At 41.3% G+C, this 19957-nt stretch overlaps 1 protein-coding gene and 1 pseudogene across 3 annotated transcripts in view; one reads left to right on the plus strand and one right to left on the minus strand.

Moving 5' to 3' along the window:
- Nucleotides 1-19957, minus strand: part of ZNF609 (zinc finger protein 609) — a 238610-nt gene that overhangs the window by 156991 nt on the left and 61662 nt on the right. The gene's annotated exons all lie outside the window — the stretch shown is intronic.
- LOC104655926 lies at nt 8677-9684 on the plus strand (annotated as a pseudogene).

Genomic DNA, 19957 nt, shown 5'->3' on the forward strand with positions numbered 1-19957 from the left:
CAGTTTGTGACAATCAAGTCTCTTAGCAACTGACTTTTTGATTTAGCAGCAGACCCCAATATACTATTTGAAGATCTTATCACTAGAAATATTTTTGAGGGAAATCTAACCCATGTAAAAATTTTTTTCACCTCCTAATGCAACAAAGGAAAGAGATTAACCTAATTAGAACAATATCCTAGGATACACATTTTCAATGAAGACAGTGCTCCTAAGGGGGCAAAACAATCATATTACAGTTTGTGTTCTGCCAAAGGGCCACAGAATATAAACACTTCTTTTTTCTATGTAAATTTTTGCATCCAGTTTTTCTACAAACCTGTTCCACATGCTCCAGCTATTAATTTCCCCTTTATTTCTATCACTTATCTGTGTTAGAGAAGCTATCGTATTTCTGTGTAATACAGTTCTAGTATTTCTTTCTTTTTCTTTTTTTTAGATGGAGTCTCACTCTGTTTTTTTTTTTTTTTTTTTTTTTTTTTTTTTTTTTTTTTTTGAGAGAGAGTTTCGCTCTTGTTGTCCAGGCTGGAATGCAATGGCGCGACCTCCTGCTCACTGCAACCTCCGCCTCCCGGGTTCAAGCCATTCTCCTGCCTCAGCCTCTGGAGTAGCTGGGATTACAGGCATGTGCCACCACCCCAGCTATTTTTGTATTTTTAGTACAGGTGGGGTTTCTCCATGTTGGTCAGGGTGGTCTCAAACTCCCAACCTCAGGTGATCCACCCACCTCGGCCTCCCAAAGTGCTGGGATTACAGGCGTGAGCCACCACGCACAGCGAGTCTCACTCTGTTACCCAGGCTGGAATGCAGTGGCGCGATCTCAACTCACTGCAACCTCCGCCTCCCAGATTCAAGCGATTCTCCTGCCCCAGTCTCCTGAGTAGCTGGGATTACAAGTGCCCACCACCACACCTGGCTAATTTTTATATTTTCAGTAGAGATGGGGTTTTGCCATGTTGGCCAGGCTGGTCTCAAACTCCTGACCTCAGGTGATCCGCCCACTTTGGCCTCCCAAAGTGCTGGGATTACAGGCGTGAGCCACTGCGCCTGGCCCCTGCTTTTTTTTTTTTTTGTTTTTTTTTTTTTTTTGGAGACAGAGTCTCTCTCTGTCGCCCAGGCTGGAGTGCAGTGACACAATTCGGACTCACTGCAGCCTTAATCTTCCGGGTTCAAGCAATCCTTCCACCTCAGCCCCCAGAGTAGCTGGGACTATAGGCGCATGCCACTTTGCATGCCAGCTAATTTTTTTTTTTGGTGGGGGGTTAGAATTTTAGTAGAGACAAGGTCTTGCTAGGTTGCCCAGGCTGGTCTCGAACTCCTTAGCTCTAGTGATCCTCCTGCTTCGGCCTCCCAAAGTGCTGGAATTACAGACATGAGCCACTGAGCCCGGCCAGTTCTAGTATTTCATTAAGTCCTGTCTCCCTGGTAAGATGGTGCACTTCTTTAATATGTATTGAGGTTTTTACTCTAAAAATTCAGAAACTATATAACTCAAGGTCCCTAGCTGCATACAGAAACCAACCCCAGCTGATTCAAGTAAAAGATGAAAGGTTAGTAGTGGGTGACTCACTGAATCCCAGGAAGTCTGGAGAATCAGGCTCAGACAACAAGCAAGAACAGGAAGAGGCTATATAGTCATAAATCACTTCTAAAATCATGCCATAGGCTGGGCACAGGGTTTCATGCCTATAATCCCAACACTTTGGGAGGCTGAGATGAGAGGGTCACTGCAGGCCAGGAGTTCAACACCAGCCTGGGCAACATAGCAAGACCCCGTCTCAACAAACAAATTAAAAAATTAGCCAGGTGTAGTGGCATGTGCCTGTAATCCTAGCTACTCATGAGGCTGAGGCGGGAGGACAGCTTGAGCCCAGGAGTTCAAAGCTGCAATGAGCTATGATAGTGCCACTGCACTCCAGCCTGTGCCACAGAGTGAGACCCTGTCTCTAAAAAATATATATTTTTAAAAAATCACTGTTAGAAAATGGTGAGTCTTTATTCCAGTGGCAAAAGAAAAAAATTAATGAAAAAATAAAAATGAAAAAAAAAAAAAGAAAGTGGGCAAAAGACATCCAGAGACGATTCACTGAAGAGAATACACAGGTGATAAACAAGCACATGAAAATAACTTGAACACTGTTAATCATTAGAGAAATGCAAATTAAAACCACGATGAGGCACCATTACACACCTGCCAGGATAGCTAAAATAAAAAATAGAGATAAAATAAATATTGGCAAGGATGCAAAGAAACTAGATTTCTCACACATTGCTGGTGGTAATGTAAAATGGTACAGCCACTCTGAAAACCAGTTTCTTAAAAAACTAAACACAATCACCATATGACCCAGCAACTGCACTTTTGGGCATTTGTCCCAGAGAAATGGAAGCTTATATTCAAACACACACAAAAACCTGTACATAAATGTGCATAGCCATTTTTTTTTCATAATAGTCCCAAACTGGAAACAGCCCAGCTGACCTCCAACAGGTAAATGGTAAAACAAACTGTGGTACATCCATACCATGGAATACTACTGTTCAGCAACAAAAAGGAATGAACTATTGATACATGCAACAACCTGGATGAATCTCCAGAAAATTATGCTGATTGAAAAAGCCAATCCCAGAAGGTTACATATGGTATGATTCAATTTACACAATAACATTTTTGTCCAGGTTCATGACTGTAATCCCAGTGCTATGAGAGGTAGAGGCAGGATAATCATTTGAGGCCAGGAGTTCTAGACCAGCCTGGACAACACAGGGAGACCTCATATCTACCAAGAATTATAAAAATTAGTCGGGGTGGTGGTGTGCGCCTAGTTACTCGGGAGGTTGAGGCAGGAGGATAGTTTGAGCCTAGAAGTTCAAGATTATTGTAAACTATGATCACATCACTGCACTGAAGCCTGGGTGACAGACCCTGTTTCACTTTACGTATGTAAATATTTATACATGTATATATAAATAACAGGTTTTTTTTTTTTTTTTTGAGACGGAGTCTCGCTCTGTCGCCCAGGCTGGAGTGCAGTGGCCGGATCTCAGCTCACTGCAAGCTCCGCCTCCTGGGTTTACGCTGTTCTCCTGCCTCAGCCTCCCGAGTAGCTGGGACTACAGGCGCCTGCCACCTCGCCCTGCTAGATTTTTGTATTTTTTAGTAGAGACGGGGTTTCACCGTGTTAGTCAGGATGGTCTCGATCTCCTGACCTCGTGATCCGCCCGTCTCGGCCTCCCAAAGTGCTGGGATTACAGGCTTGAGCCACCGCGCCCGGACTTTTTTTTTTTTTTTGAGACAGCTCTGTCACCCAAGCTGAAGTGCAGAGTACAATGGCATGATCTCAGCTCACTGCAACCTCTGTCTCCCAGGTTCAAGCAATTCTCCTACCTTAGCTTCCCGAGTAGCTGGGGTTTACAGGCGCACGCCACCATGCCCGGCTAATTTTTGTATTTTTAGTGGAGATGGTGTTTCACCACGTTGGGAAGGCTGGTCTCAATCTTATGACTTCAAGTGATCCACCCACCTTGGCCTCCCAAAGTGCTGGGATTACAGGCATAAGCCACCGCACCCAGCCTAAATAACAGTTTTTATGCAACATTTTTGAAATGGAGAATAGGTTAGTGGTTATAAGAGATTAGGGATGGAGGTGGAAAAATACTGTATTCACATGTGCAGGGAAAGTGGGTATGGTATAAAAAAGTTAACACGGCCAGGCGCTGTGGCTCAAGCCTGTAATCCCAGCACTTTGGGAGGCCGAGGCGGGCAGATCACCTAAAGTCAGGAGTTCGAGGCCAGCCTGGCCAACATGGTGAAACCCCATCTTTACTAAAAATATAAAAATTAGCCAGGCGTGGTGACGAATACCTACAATCCCAGCTACTCAGGAGGCTGAGGTAGGAGAATCGCTTGAACCCGGGAGGCAGAGGTTGCGGTGAGCTGAGATTGTGCCATTGCACTCCAGCCTGGGCAACAACAGTGAAACTCCGTCTCAAAGGAAAAAAAAAAAAAGGTTAATAACAGTGATTGCTGTGTTGATGGAACTGTTCAGTCTTGACAGTGGTGTGGATACAGAAACCTACACGTGATATAAAATTGTATAGAAACAACCACACATACGCAGACATGAATAAGCAAAACAAGGCAAATCTGAGTAAGATTGGTGGACTGTATCAATACCAATATCCTGGTTGTTATACTAGTTTTGGAAAATGTTGCTATTGGAGGAAATTGGGTAAAATGTACAAGGGATCTCTCTGTATTGTTTTATAAACTACATGTGATTCTACAGTTATCTCATTGAAATTGTCAATTGAAAGCAAACAAGAAAAATGGCAGACAAGAAAATAGTTGCAACAAATAGAGTAGACAAAAACCACACTAACACAATAAAGAATTTTAAAAGACTTAAACCCACAAGTACGGGGATGAACTAAAGAGGAGACAACAATATTTTGGAACTTGGAAAGCAAACGAAGGAAGGATAACTGACTAAGCAAACCTAAGAATGCTATATTGAATTATAAGCATGCAATAGAAAGAAACTTTGAACTATACCAATCAACACTACAGAATCTTCCCCTAAAAGCTTAGAAACTGGCAGTACCAGATGACTCAAGATGTGAAACCGATGATTTAGGATGAATAACACTGATTGAAAACTATATAAGAAGCAATTATGGCTGGGCACAGTGGCTCATGCCTGTAATCCCAGTACTTTGTGGGGGCTGAGACGGGAAGGTGGCTTGAGCCCATGAGTTCGAGACCAGCCTGGACAACAAGATGAAAGCCCATCTCTACTAAAAATACAAACATTAGCCAGGTGTGGTGGCAAACATCTGTGGCCCCAGCTACTCAGGAGGCTGAGGCAGGAAGATCGCTTAAACGTGGGAGGTAGAGGTTGCAGTCAGCCAAGATGGCACCACTGCACTCCAGCCTTGGTGACAGAGTAAGACTGTCTTAAAAAAAAAAAAAAAAGCAATTTTTATTTAATTCCTTTTCTCACTCAGATACCACCCCTGACCCCAAAAACGAGAGATGCTAGTTTCTCAAATAGAGAAAGCTCAAATAGAGGATCTCTGGACCAGGGTGCTCCAGACATAGTGGAGGACATGAGTACCATACCTAAAATAAGGAGATTAAATGTAGATTTAAACATACTGAATGCTGAAGGCTGAAGCCCTAGTCCTCTTTTTCACCTAGCTCAAAGAAATCTTTACTCTCCAGGAGGATTGGAAGGGGCTTGTTATTTTTCTAAGAAATCTGGTAAGCCTATGAGGAAACACCTAAAGATCTTGACATCTGGGGTTTCCCAACTTAACAGTCATCTCACTGCAAAGCTCACCATAAATATGTCCTGCAAATGCACTCACAGCTTCAAATATAACTTTCAGCGCTCCATCTTAAAGATGTTTAAAACATGAGCAGACAACCAAGCACTACCAGACATTTGAGGAATGCCTCTAACAAAAAAGATGGAGAACAAACCAGCATTTCATAAATCAGTCAATTGAGGCTCACATCAGCTAAAAATGAGATTAGTATTACCATTTTGCACAGTTCATTCATATGTTTAATAAATATTTATTGGGTCAGGTACTATTATAGGTGCTTGGGAAACAAAGATTCACAAAGCAAAACAAAACAAAACAAAATTTCTGCCCTGGTAGAGCTTACATTCTAGCAGACAGATAATAAACAATAAGCATAATAAAGTATACAAATAGTAAACTAAGAAGATTAGTGCTTCGAGAAAAAATAATGGGACAGGATAAAAGGAGGGTACAGAGGTGGTTGCCAATTTCAAATAGGTTGACATTTGAATGAATACTTGAGAGAAATGAGGGAGTTGGCCATGCTACGTACCTAACTGTGAAAAAAGAATTCTAGTAGCCAGAACCTTTGATGTAAGAGACCCAAGGCAAGAGGAGCTGCATTTCAAGGAACAGCAGAATCAGTACGGCTGGAGGGGCATGAGAGTAGGGAGAAATAGGAGATAAGGCCACAGAGGTATGGCAGAGAGAAGCACAGATCATGTGGATCACTGACTTTTTCTCTGAATGAAATTAAGAGCCAATGGAGGGTTCTGAGCAAAGTTTCAAAGAATTATTTTGGCTGCTGTGCTAAGAAGAGACTATATGGAAGCAAGGGACATAAGTAAGAAAGAGAGAGGATGGAATTTCTCAAAATGTTAGAGTTGACAATGGTGTTGGAAGTAATTTTTTCCCAAGTCTTTCATTTTAGAGATAAGGAAACAGAGGCCCACAACATTGAGTTTTCCAAGGTCATGTGTTAAAGTCTGAAATAAGGCTGGGAACAATGGCTCACATTTGTAATCCCAGCACTTTGGGAGGCTGAGGTGGGAGGCTCTTGAGCTCAGGAGTTTAAGACCAGCCTGGGCAACACAGGGAGACCCCATCTCTACAAAAAAATAGAAAAAAGTAGCTGGGCATGGTGGCTCACATCTGTAGTCCCAGCTACTTGGGAGGCTGAGGTAGAAGGATCACTTGAACCCAGGGGGCAGAGGTTGCAGTGAGCCATGATTGTCGCCACTGAACTGCAGCCTGGGTGACAGAGCAAGATTGTCTCAAATAATAATAATAATAATAATAATAATAATAATAATAATGATGATGATGATGATGATGTCTGGAATAATCCACTTTGCATTTGTGTAGCCTTTTCAGTGTTTTTACGTTTATCACCTCATCTTGTATTCAGCATTCCTCTGGGCCGTTCATACGGCAGCTGATAACTGACATTCATTTGGCCAAAATAGCTGGCCAAAATTAGGGACCAGGTCTAGAATATCCTCTCTCAGTACTTAATATAAAGCTATTGACTACATAGAGAGTGAATCTGCCATCATGCCCATAATATCACAAAGTGCTAAATAACCTAAGTAATTCAAGTAATGGAAATAACTCATTTCTGCTGATCTACTTCCATGGTCCCACAGGAGAGCCATTGCTATTAAATGCAGTATATGTATGTTAAGTGGAATGATATACATTACAAATTAGGAAAAAGAGTAATTCTGAGGCAAATAGGAAAGAGTGATTTTGGGCCGGGCGTGGTGGCTCACGCCTGTAATCCCAGCACTTTGGGAGGCCGAGGTGGGCAGATCACGAGGTCAGGAGATCGAGACCGTCCTGGCTAACATGGTGAAACCCCGTCTCTACTAAAAATACAAAAAAAATTGGCCGGGCGTGGTGGCAGGCGCCTGTAGTCCCAGCTACTCGGGAGGCTGCGGCAGGAGAATGGCGTGAACCCAGGAGGCGGAGCTTGCAGTGAGCTGAGATCCGGACACTGCACTCCAGCCTGGGCGAAAGAGCGAGACTCCGTCTCAAAAAAAAAAAAAAAAAAAAAGAGTGATTTTGTTCCACATGATATTGTGAGCTCAGGTCTCTTTTCCCCTCTTCTTTCATTCCTAGCTAAGTCTCATCCTGCAAGATCTTTCTCGGATTTGAAAACAGCTGATAAACAACTGATTCCCATGAGATGACTGTTGATAATAGCTCAAAGTATTACTTCTCTCTAGAGGTATGTGTACTTTAGTAGAAAACTCAAAACCTTCAATTCCAAAGGAATTGCAGTCAAGTTAGCAGGGAATATTATACTAAAGAAGACCTCTTGGCAGTTACTCAAATTCCATTAAATAAATTCAAACTCAACAACTGTTTATTGTTATCTACCATACTGTCAGTCACAAAGATAAGACATGGTTCTTGCCCTTAAGATGCTAAGAATGGAAGAAGACCACACAGAAAATACTAGCTTTTGTTTACTGAATACCTACTAAATATTAGGCATTGACCTAACTACTTTACATGTAAGTATCAAGTATTATACTTAGCACAGTGATTAGCAAATAATGTATGTTCAATATATTGTAGCCATGATAGTGTAATTATAACCTTTGTAATTGCACTTAATCTTCACTTCTCTATAAAGTAGTTATCAGTGTTACTTTACAGATAAAAGGAAACTGAGGCCCAGAGGCTAGGTAATATGCTCAAGGCCATACAGCTATTAGGAGCCAGGATTCAGGCCCAGCACCATGGCTCATGCCTATAATCCCAGCACTTTGAGAGGCAAGCATATCACTTGAGGTCAGGAGCTTGAGACCAGCCTGGCCAACATGATGAAACACCATCTCTACCCAAAAATTCAAAAATTAGCCAGGCACGGCGGCATGCATCTGTAGTCCCAGCTACTCGGGAGGCTGAGGTGGGAGAACCACTTGAACCTGGGAGGCAGAGGTTGCAGTGAGCTGAGATCACACCACTGCAGTCCAGACAGGGTGACAGAGTGTAAAAAAAAAAACAAGGCCAGGTGGCTCACACCTGTAATCCTGGCACTTTGGGAGGCCGAGGAGGGCAGATCACCTGAGGTCAGGAGTTCAAGTCCAGCCTGACCAACATGGAAAAACCCTGTCTCTACCAAAAATACAAAATTATCCAGGGGTGGTGGCGCATGTATGTAATCCCAGCTACGCAGGAGGCTGAGGCAGGAGAATCACTCAAACCCAGGAGGCAAAGGTTGTGGTGAGCCGAGATCGTGCCATTGCACTCCAGCCTGGGTAACGAGCGAAACTCCATCTCAAAAAAGTCTCTGCTCCTCCTGTTCGGCAGACAGCCGCATATTCTCTTGCATTGGCAGTGCATCCCTGTGACACCATGGGGAAGGTGAAGGTCGGAGTCAACGGATTTGGTCGTACTGGGTGCCTGGTGCACCAGGACTGCTTTTAAGTCTGGTAAAGTGGATACTGTTGCCATCAATGACCCCTTCATTGACCTCAACTACATGGTCTACATGTTCCTGTATGATTGTACACATGGCAAATTCCATGGCACTGTCAAGGCTGAGAACGGGACTCTTGTCATCAATAGAAATCCCATCACCATCTTCCAGGAGTGAGATCCCTCCAAAATCACATGGGGCGATGCTGGTACTGAGTACATAGTGGAGTCCACTGGTGTCTTCACCAGCATGGAGAAGGCCGGGGCTCACTTGCAGGGGGGAGCCAAAAGGGTCAACATGTCTGTCCCCTCTCTTGACGCCCCCATGTTTGTGATGTGCGCGAACCATGAGAAGTATGACAACAGCCTCAAGATCGTCAGCAATGCCTCCTGCATCACCAACTGCTTAGCGCCCCTGGCCAAGGTCATCCACAACAACTTTGGTATCATAGAAGGATTCATGACCACAGTCCACGCCATCACTGCCACCCAGAAGACTGTAAATGGCCCCTCCAGGAAACTGTCGCGTGACAGCTGCAAGGCTCTCCAGGACATCATCCCTGTCTCTACTGGCACTGCCAAGGATGTAGGTAAGGTCATCCCTGAGGTGAACGAGAAGCTCACTGGCATGGCCTTCCATGTCCCCACTGCCAATGCGTCAGTGGTGGACCTGACTTGTTGTCTGGAAAAACCTGCCAATATGATGACATCAAGAAGGTGGTGAAGTAGGCATCGGAGGGCCCCCTCAAGGACATCCTGGGCTACACTGGGCACCAGGTGGTCTCCTCCAACTTCAACAGCGACACCTACTCTTCTACCTTTGATGCTGGGGCTGCCATTGCCCTCAACGACCACTTTGTCAAGCTAATTTCCTGGTATGACGATGAATTTGGCTATAGCAACAGGGTGGTGCACCTCATGGCCCACATTGCCTCCAAGGAGTAAGAACCCTGGACCACCAGCCCAGCGAGAGCATGAGAGGAAGAGAGAGGCACTCACTGCTGGGGAGTCCCTGCCACAATCAGTCCCCTACCAGACTGAATCTCCCCTCCTCACAGTCTCCATGCAGACCCCTTGGAGAGGGAGGGGCCTAGGGAGCCCTACCTTGTCATGTACCATCAATAAAGTCCCCTGTGCTCAGTGAAAAAAACAAAAAAACGAACAACAACAAAAAAAGAAACAATTAAAAAACCCATAAAAAATTAAAAATAGTAATAATAAAAATTGTTTAAAAAACCCCCACCAATAAAAAAGAGCCAGGATTCTGGATCACGAGGTCAGGAGTTCAAGACCAGCCTGGCTAATATGGTGAAACCCCGTCTCTACTAAAATTCAAAAATTAGCCGGGCATGGTGGTAAGCACCTGTAGTCCCGGCTACTCGGGAGGCTGAGGCAGCAGAATCGCTTGAACCCAGGAGGCGGAGTTGCAGTGAACCGAGATCACGCCATCGCACTCCAGCCTGGGCAACAGAGTGAGATAGGAGCCTCACCCTGTGGAGCCAGGATTCAAACTCAGGCCTGTATAATTCTATAATTTGTGCTATTAACCCCTATATAATATTCAATATTTCTATAAAATTAATAGGTGTTTAATTTCATTTGGAAGTCTGAGGAACTGGCTAACAAGAATATGCTGTAAAGAGAAAGTGATATTTAAGTTGGATCCTGAATGACAAGTGGGAAAGAAAGGGGGTAAGAGTAGAGTTTGGTCCACGTTAAAAATGATGAGGGTCTGAACAAAGGAAGTGGCAACAAGTATAAAGAGGGGAAGTTACAAGAGACAAGCAGGAGATAATCTCTTAAAGAACCTTTGTGATGTACCAGATGTGAGCAGTGAGGGAAAGGTATCAAGGATGACTCACAAGTTTCTAGTATGGGTGACTGGGTAGAAGTATTCCCACTACTAAAATTGAGAAAGTACTAGAGAAAGGGATGGAGAGAGGAGGACTTTAGGGACAAAGTATGACTTTTCTTTGAACTTTGTGAATTTGAAGTACATTTGGGACAAGTAAGCAAGGAAATCTGTCAGGCAACTGGAAATCATGGTCAAATTTAGGAAAGATGTCAGGGCAGGGAATGGATATTTGGGAGTCACTGCTATACCTACAGTAGTTTGAAATAATAATTGGGTAAGAGACTGACACATAGGTAGTACTCATGCTATCTTACGTGTACGGCTCGTCTTAACACTGAGAATATACTGAACTCTGAAAATAAGCAGGGCTGTAACATGTCCCCACAAATCAACATATGCCCAACACCTCCATCTTTACAGAAAAAAAAGAAAACTGTTGGGAATGGAGTGTAACTGATATCTGAGGACAACAACTCAGACAGCCGTTAGTCTTTTAACCCTGCATCCTCAAAATACCTGGTAAACTAGATGATCAATAAATATGTGATGAACAGAAAGCATGAATGAAGGAAGCACAAAGAATTAAACAGAATTTCCAATGTTACTCAGCTTAAGTAGGGGGATGGACACTAGAAACTAGGTGCTCTCAATCTTGTGTACTTTACATTCCAGAGGTTTCTCCAAGCCTCCTTCCTCACTTGTCCCTCAATAATTAACTTGTTCTGAAAAATATCAACATACTTTAAAATCTCAAACTACAGTATAAATGTTCCCTTCAAAATCTCATATTGGGCTGGGTATGGTGCCTTATGCCTGTAAGCCCAGCACTTTGGGATTGCCGAGGTGGGAAGATCATTTGAGCCCAAGAGTTTGAGACTAGACTGGCAACATAGTGAAACCCTGTGTCTACAAAAACAAAACAAAACAAAAATAGCCACATGTGGTGGCATGTGTCTGTAGTCCCAGCTACTTGCAAGGCTGAGGTAGGAGGATTGCTTGAGCCTGGGAGGTCAAGGCTGCAGTGGACTGTGATTATGCCACTGCAGTAGGCTGTGAATGACAGGGCAAGACCCCATCTCTAAGAAAAAAAAAAAAAATCCCATATTGATAAAAGTCATCTATAAAAAAGTCCACAGTTAATTAACATCATATTTAATAATTAAGACTGAAAGTTACTCCTTAAAATCAGTGAAGAAGTTAAGGATATCTGCTCTTGCCACTTCTATTCAACATTGTACTGGAGGTTATAGTTAGAAAAATTAGGCAAGAAATAAAGAAAAAAGACATCGAGATTGTAAGTAAGAAGTAAAATGATCTCAATTTGCAGATAACATGATCTCATATATAGAAAACCCTAAGGAATGCACAAAAATCATATCAGAGTCAACAAATGAATTACACAAGGTTGTAAGATACAAGATCAGTATAGACAAAACAATAGTATTTCTGTACTCTAGGAATGAATAATCCAAATATGAAATTGAGAAAACAATTCCATTTATAATAATAACTAAAAAAATAAAATCCTGAGGAATAAATTTAACAAAAGAAGTGCAAGATTTTGGTATACAACCCCTAAATGTGACTGGCTTAAAAAAAAAAAAAAAGAAAAGAAAAAACAGGGTTGAGCACGGTAGCTCATGCTTGTAATCCCTGCACTTTGGGAGGCCAAGGCAGGCGGATCACTTGAGGCCAGGAGTTCGAAACCAGCCTGGGCCAACATGGTGAAACCCGATCTCTACTAAAAATACAAAAAATTAGCTGGGCGTAGTGGTGCGCACCTGTAGTCCCAGTTATTCGGGAGGCTGAAACAGGAGAATTGCTTGAAACTGGTGGGTGAAGGTTGCAGTGAGCCAAGCCAAGATTGTGCCACTGTACCCCTGCCTGGGGGACAGAGTAAGACTCTGTCTCAAAAAAAAAAAAAAAAAGTGCAAGATTTATACACTAAAACTACAAAACATCATTGATGGAAATTAAAGAAGTTCTAAATAAATGGAAAGACATCTCATGTTCATGGATTGGAAGATTTTATATTGTTAAGTTGCAGAACTCTCCAAACTGACAGATTCAATACAATCTCCATCAAAATTCCAGCCTGCTTCTTGCAGAAATTGACAAGCTGATCCTAAAATTCATATGGAAATACAAAGGACTCAGAATAGCCAAAACAATCTCAAAAAGAAGAATAAAGTTGAAAGACTCACAATTCTCAACACTTACTACAAAGATAAGTAACCAAGATTATAATACTGCCATACGGATAGACATGTTGATCAATGAAACAAAACTAAGCGTCTAGACAAAAGCCTATACATTTATGGTCAATTAATTTTCAACAAGGATGTCAAGAAAATCCAATGCAGGGTAAGAATAGTCTTTTCAATAACTGGTGCTAGGAAAACTGCATATCTACATGTAAAAGAATGAAGCTGGATCTCTACTTCACACCATATAGAAAAAATAACTCAAAATGGATCAAAGACCTAAATGTGAGAGCTATAACCATAAAAATCTTAGAAGACACTAATATCCAGAATATATTCTTACAAAGACAACCTAATTAAAATATTGACAAAGAATCAGGTATCTTCAAAGGAGATATACAAGCACATAAGCACATGAAAAGATGCTCTGAATCATTAGTTATTAAAGAAATGCAAGTCAAAACCACAATGAGATACCACTTTACACCCACCAGGATGGCTATTAAACAAATGAACAATAACAAGTATTGTTGAAAGTATGGGGAAATTGGAATCCTTGTACATTGCTAGTGGGAATGTAAAATGGCACAGCCATTTACATTCTGGCAAACAGTTTGCCAGCTCCAAACAAAGTTAAACAAAGAGTTACTATATAACCCAGCAATTCTATCCCTAGGTATATAATGAAAAAAACTGAAGACATATGTCCACACAAAAACTTGTGTATGAATGTTCATAGCAGCACTATCCATAACAGTCAAAATAAGGGAAAAAACCAAATATCCATCACCTGATGAATGGATAAACAAATGTGGTATATCTACATAATGGAATATTATTCAACCATAAAGAGGAATGGAGTACTGCTGATACATGCTACAAAATGAATTATGCTAAGTGAAAGGAGTCAGACACAAAAGGCCACTTTTTTTTTTTTTTTTTTGAGATGGAGTCTCGCTCTGTCGCCCAGTCTGGAGTGCAATGACGCAATCTTGCCTCATTGCAACCTCCACCTCCCGGGTTCAAGCAATTCTCCTGCCTCAGCCTCCCAAGTAGCTGGGACTATAGGCAAGTGTCACCATGCCCGGCTAATTTTTGTATTTTTAGTAGAGACAGGGTTTCACCATGTTGGTCAGGCTGGTCTCGAACTCCTGACTTCATGATCTGCCCACCTCAGCCTCCCAAAGTGCTGGGATTACAGGCGTGACCCATTGTGCCCGGCCAAAGGCCACAGATTATATGACTCCACTTACATGAAATTTCTAGAGAGACAGAAGTAGACTGCCAGGGGCTGAGGAAAATGAAGAATGAGGGTGACTACTGATGGGTACAGAATTTCTTTTTGAGGAAATGAAAATATTCTGGAATTTGTGATGTGATGGTTACACAGTTTGTGAATACAGTACAAACCACTGAATTGTATACTGAAAAAAAAAAAAGAAAACACGATTTCTCAATTTTTAAAAAAAACTGTATGAGGGAAAAACAAAAACAAAAAAAAAACCATATAACCTGTCTAGCTAACCTCTCACAAAAAATTTTCCAGTTATCAGTTGTTAAATGGGTTCTGGAAACACTACTTTTTAAAATAATAACCAGGAAAAGGCAGGAACATTCAAGCCATCTGATAAACATGCAAAAAGCTGAAATTCTACCCACAGCTTAGGCCATCAGCCATCATTTCTCAATCTTCCATTCACATGAAATTTAAGTTTATAACATAGAAGATTTTCTTTTTTTTTTTTTTTTGAGATGGAGTCTCGCTCTGTTGTCCAGGCTAGAGTGCAATGGCGTGATCTCTGCTCACTTCAATCTCTGCCTCCCAGGTTCAAGCGATCCTCTCACCTCAGTCTCCCAAGTAGCTGGGATTACAAGTGTGCATCACCACACCTGGCTAATTTTATATTTTTAGAGACAGGGTTTCACCATGTTGGCCAGGCTGGTTTCAAACTCCTCACTTTAAGTGATCCTCCTGCCTCAGCCTCCCAAAGTGCTGGGATTACAGATTTGAGCTACTGTGCCCAGCCTATAATATAGAAGATTTTCAAAGATTTTCCCAGATTTCCTGAAATTCTTATGTCAGGCTCTTGGTAAAAGCCTACTATTAGGCAGTCAATTCTGATCTGATTTCTTCAAACCAAAGTGCTGACAACAGTTCCAAAGAGCAGTCTCAGAGCTGCTAGCATAATTACTTTAATTGGAAGCTCTTTCTCTCCAGTTATGCAAGGAGTGTTTAGCTTTTTATAACTTATCTCAAACCAATTTTTGAGGTAAGTTTTGAGCAGATCAACATTAAGTCTTTAAAAATTGCAAAACTACTCTCCCCCTTCATACTCACCACCATCAGTTTAAAAAAACCAAACACCCAGACTTCTGAAGACAATCACAAATGAAGATAAAAAATTGGTTTAAGTTATAAAAAGCTAAACACAGAAGAAAATAAAATCTATAATAATTTGTCATAGTATAGAATGTATACTTTTAGAGAATATAAATTAAAATATACCCTGCTAACATTTCTCCCCATTTCTGTCCTGTCAAAAGATCATTAAGGGTATGGTATGTTAAAGAAGATTTCTTTTGGAAATGCCTATACCTGATATTATAAATGTCAAAGAGTACTCTTAGACAACAGGCTGAAAGTACTGTATTCCTGCCTCATTTTAACATTTAAAAGGAACAAGAAATAAATCCAAAATACATTTCTCTATTGCACCAAAATTTCCTTTTTTTTTTTTTTAACCACAAATGTATTAAAAGTTAAATCTAAACATCTATGTAAACATCGAACAGACAAAAGGTCTAGGCTGTTCAACATAGAAATCCATATAGAAAATTACACAGAAAAAAGATGGGTTTGTTTTTGTGCAACTTCCTTAACTCAAATATTACTCCAGCAGAGGAAAAGAAAACATGAAAGACAGCCCTTTCCTTTTATACAACTAGAAATCTCATAAGCTTAGGTATTGAGCAAGCTTATCAACAAAAGTAAATTATGTTAACTGACATCACAGACACCTCTTTCCAAAGAGAAGAAAGCAGGTCAACATTAAGTCTTTAAAAATTGTAAAACTACTCTCCTCCTACATACTCACCACCATCAGTTTAAAAAAACAAACACCCAGACTTCTGAAGACAATCACAAATGAAGATAAAAAATTGGTTTGAGACAAGTTATAAAAAGCTAAACACAGAAGATAAGTTTCATAGTCCAGGGTGAGATCACATCAACTGTAAGAAAATCTAGCAAAGCAGGGCCAAACCAGGTCAGATCTCTAATGGAAAAATTAAGGATGCTTAAAGGGACAAGGTTGAGATACATGAGGTATAGATCATGCCCAAGCCAGTCCTGAACCAATAATCTCAGCCAGTTCCACAACATTAAAGAAATTCTTCTCTTAAGAATCTGGTAGAATGAAGTACAATTTTTATGTTCTTCCTTTTACTTTTCTGCATTTTCCAAATTCTTTACAATAAAGCACTTATAGATTTCAATGCCAGAATGCTGAAACCTCGGTAGTAGAAAATAATCTCAAAGAAACATAAAACCAAGTGGACAGGTTGCTGTAAACTCACAAGATGAAGGCATTCTCACTTGCCAAGTAGACAGTTTGCCCTGGGTGCATTAGAGATAACAATGCTTGCACTTTGCCCAATCTTCTCTCTGACAAAATAGGCTTTTGTCTCAAATCACCAGATGCCTCAGCATTAGTTAGCCAAGTGCCAGGGCCCTAGAGCCTAGATAACACAGCTGGAGCTTGGTACTCCTATACGGAGATCAAGAAACAATCTCCAGCCCACAACTCTATTAAGCAAACTTTGACAGCTGCCAGGGCCAGTAAAGAATAATGAAGGGACAGGGATCCAGTGGCACAGTTGCACCTCTTTCCCACACCAATACTCCTCTTCCCATTTTCCTCAGATGGCTCACTCTGCTGCCAACTCCAGGTCTTACTGGTCTCCTTAGCCATTAGGGCTGTCCATTTTAAAAAACCACACTGGCAATGATGGGCTTTTAGTAAAACTCAAACACTTCAAAATAAATTGAGAGTTCCCTGCTTAAGGTATTTTCATAAAGGTTATAAGCCTTGCTTCTACCTAAATTTCTCCTGGCTGTCGTCTTGGCAGCAGAATATTAATAGGCTGTCTTAAAAGAGTTGTAAAACACTCAGTATCCAATCATTTCCTGTACCTTGAAATGTTAACACTAAGGGAAGGACAGGGAGGAAAAAATAAGGAAAGGAAAAAAAAAATCCTCCTCTCAGGGAAATGCCTACACCCCAGAGATCAAGTCCAAGCTCTCTCCCTACTGCATTTTCAGCCACACAAAAGCCAAAGCCAAGAACAAGCCTCCATTTACAGAGGCTTCCACAAATTTCTCTCCTCTGCCAACTCTGGAGCCAGGATGAGAGACTTTGTTGGCACATGCCAGCTCTTGTTTATGAGCTGGTTACCATCTCAAAGGCTGCTTGGCCCAAGGTCTGCCTTCTCTTTACAGGATCTTTCAAACTTCAAAAAGGGATCTTTTCTTGGACTCCTCTCAAGACATGGACGTGGGTTACTTAACCTGTTGCTTCCAGCTTGAGTGCTATCCAAGGACTTCTCTGGGAGTAGCCAACATTATCTAATATGGAACGACTTTCTACCCACCTTTACAAAGTAAAGAAGAACGGAAAGATTTTACATTAAAAGTAAAAGCAAACCCTTTCAGAAATAACTTCAGTGGCCATCAGGTAAAGATAGCAGCTGAAGCGACCAAAATCAGGTGAGCCTCTCCTTTGCTGTCATAGTATAGCAGAGAAGGTGGGAAGAAAGATGATAAAAGAATCTCTTCGGCCGGGCGCGGTGGCTCAAGCCTGTAATCCCAGCACTTTGGGAGGCCGAGACAGGCGGATCACGAGGTCAGGAGATCGAGACCATCCTGGCTAACATGGTGAAACCCTGTCTCTACTATAAAAATACAAAAAAAAAATAGCCGGGCGAGGTGGCGGGCGCCTATAGTCCCAGCTACTCGGGAGGCTGAGGCAGGGGAATGGCGTGAACCCGGGAGGAGGAGCTTGCAGTGAGCTGAGATCGGCCACTGCACTCCAGCCTGGGCAACAGAGCGAGACTCTGTCTCAAGAAAAAAACAAACAAACAAAAAAGAATCTCTTCGGCTGATAATTTAATTCTGTCCTGTACCCAGAGCTTATTTCTGAAATCTTGTAATAGAAATTTCCCTTGGTTGAATTCCATATCCTAACAGCTAGGAAATGAAGAGACATTTGGAAGTCAGTCAGGCTACTTTTTGCTGTCTTCCCATTCTATCGTGAACTCTTTTCTCCCTTAATTTCACCTCACCTTTTAGAGATTTGGGGAGAATACCAGAACGCGTGGGGGAAAAATATTAGCCAAAAATTTAAGAAAATGTGAATAAAAAAATAAAAAGAAAAATAGAGATTTGGGGAGAATAAAAACTGAGACAGGTTAGGGAGCCTGGCTAATTGCCTTTGTTTTTCTAACTTCTATGGAAACAACATTCACAACAGAAAACTACCTATCTCATATATGTACAACTCTGCATTTTCATAAACTGAACACACAGTCATGTAAATAGCATCCACAACAATAATATTTTAGCAAATAGTGCTCAAAAACTTTGCCCTCCAGGGGATATGTGACAGTGTCTGGGGACATTTTTGGTTGTCTTACCTTGGAGCGAATACGGTAAAGATATGGATGCTGTGAAACATCCTACAATAAACTGGACAACCCCAACAACAAAGAATTACCCTAGCCCCAAATGTCAATAGTGTTGTTGTTGAAAAATCCTGGTTACAGCAACCCAGAAACCTTCCTGTACTGCTTCTCCAGAAAGGACTTTCACCACAAAAATGCAAGACTCCTTTTGCTCTGGCAGAAAAGCTGCTGTAACATACTGCCATGAGGAGGTGGTACACAGCATAAATGATCACAGATGAAACTACTCACCTGCCTGGAAAAACAAGAGAGGCTGCAAGGAGAAAGGAAAATAGAACAAACATTTGTTGCTGACCTATAACTATCATACTATAACCTCCATATACTGTGCATTTACAGTGTACTTTTAGATCTTTTAAATTAAAACCAGATAAAATCTAAGGAAAATGAGATACGGAGAGGTAATTTGCAGAAGATCCTATATATATTAAATGGCAGTCAGTGCTGGGATTCAAACATAGGCCTGATTACAATGTCTATGCTTTCATTTTAATACTATTAGAAGTTGAGAGTTTAAGTAACTGAAAATTAGGTCAAAAAAGAAAAAAGGAAAACTAAAAAAGTTGAGAGTAATGATGCCAGGCAGGGAAAATATGGCAAGTGGTTACAATAAAAAGCAATGCTTTCAATGTTCATAAGTGGCATGAGAAAGGAACTTTTCCTTAAAGTGTGCCTCAATCCAATGAAACCAATTCTAACTACAAAACCAAGCAAATGCTATAACCTCTTTCAGTGGATTTTAAAATGTCTGTATAGACATATGCTCGCAGTTGTGGGTTTTGTATTCTCTCTGGGACACAAGGAAGCAGTTCCTAATATGCCATCGAAGGTAGCTACCTTCTTAGCGTTCCTCAGCGACCCATACTGAGCCCCCTTCATTCAACACAGACACATTCTTCCTGGGTAAGTGCACTCACCTCTGTGGCATCAATTACCATTTATGTGTTCACATTAATAACTCTTAAATCTTTAGATTTCCAGTTCTCTCTCACATATCCAGTCCTCAAGAGACATTTCTACTTGGTTGTTCATTCATTCAACTCCCTCTTCCAAATTAACTACCATTCATTCTTCAGATATTTACTCAAACTTCTTAATGGATATTTTCCCTGACCCAGCTCCCCTCGCCCCCAAAGAATGGGTCAGTTCCTAATTATAGGCTCTCAGCACCCTGTAACTTTCACTTTTATAATTTTAATAGTGTATAATGATAGATGTGCATATGATTGTTTGATTCCATTTTATCTCCCCTACTAAACCATATGCCCTAGAAAGAGCAGGATCAAATCTATTTTGCTTACCATTATTATCCCCAGCACAGGCAGCGCAAGCACCTCAAAACATGTCCAAAGTTAAACTCATTATCATTCCCTGCAAACTTGTCCCTCTTCAGTGTTCCCTCCTATCAGTAAGTGGTTCC

Source organism: Rhinopithecus roxellana, chromosome 5 (assembly GCF_007565055.1).
Source record: "Rhinopithecus roxellana isolate Shanxi Qingling chromosome 5, ASM756505v1, whole genome shotgun sequence".
Lineage (NCBI taxonomy): Eukaryota > Metazoa > Chordata > Mammalia > Primates > Cercopithecidae > Rhinopithecus > Rhinopithecus roxellana.